Source organism: Octopus bimaculoides, chromosome 1, assembly GCF_001194135.2.
Source record: "Octopus bimaculoides isolate UCB-OBI-ISO-001 chromosome 1, ASM119413v2, whole genome shotgun sequence".
NCBI classification, from domain to species: Eukaryota; Metazoa; Mollusca; class Cephalopoda; order Octopoda; family Octopodidae; genus Octopus; species Octopus bimaculoides.
Genome location: NC_068981.1, coordinates 75,696,625 through 75,697,589, shown reverse-complemented (window position 1 = coordinate 75,697,589; position 965 = coordinate 75,696,625). Strand labels below are relative to the sequence as shown.

The 965-nt window shown below is 34.6% G+C and overlaps 1 protein-coding gene across 2 annotated transcripts in view; it reads right to left on the bottom strand.

Annotated features, from left to right (window-relative positions):
• LOC128247641 (putative uncharacterized protein DDB_G0285119) overlaps positions 1–965 on the bottom strand; it is a 289,172-nt gene that overhangs the window by 74,457 nt on the left and 213,750 nt on the right. The gene's annotated exons all lie outside the window — the stretch shown is intronic.

Below are 965 nucleotides of genomic sequence, written 5' to 3'. Positions count from 1 at the left end.
TACATACATGCATACACACGTGTGTGCATACGAGTATCTATACATGATTATAGACGTTCTATGTGCATTTACGTATGCGTATGTGTTTGTGCGTATTTGTGTGTTTGTGTGTATGTGTGTGTGCCTGTGTGTATGTGTGTGTGTGTGTTTGTGTGCTTGTGTGTATGTGTTTGTGTGCTTTCTTTGTGTGCTTCTGAGTACATGTTTACGTATTAGTATTCATTTGTCTCAATTTGCAATTCTCATATGGTTTCATTGATATTCGCCCAGTCACAAGCCCTCCCAAACACATACACACATATACATACATTCATCCATTCATACTTAAAAATGTACGTACGTTCATATAGACACACATCACACACACACAGAAGCACATACACTCATACACACACATATGCTCAGAGTCTGACCAAGTTTTATATTAGTAGTAGATTCATTGACAGAAAACACCAGGTCAGATTTTTCATATTCCAAATTACTAAAGTTTATCCAAATTTGTACGCGTGAGTATGTAGTGTTGTGTATGCGTTTGTGTGTATGCGTGTGTGTATGTGTGTGTGTATGTGTGTGTGTGTATATACATATGGGTTTTAATGACCGTGTACTTCTATATGCGTGTTTATGTGGGTATATGAGAACATAACTATTTACATATAATGTTTTTTTTTTGTGAACGATCGTTAAAGAGTTAAGTGTGTACTACACCTGTAACATTAATTTTTAACACAAGTATTTGCATTTATTTATATCCATCAAGAAGACAAATTTTCTTTTCACTCGCTCAGCCTTTAAACTGTGTGTATGTATGTGTGTGTGTGCGTGTGTGTGTTTGTGTGTGTGCGTGTGTGCGTGTATATACACAGGTACATATAGACAGTATGATTCCCTGTTATATATATATATATATATGAATGATTATATATATATATATATATACACACACACACACACATATGTATATA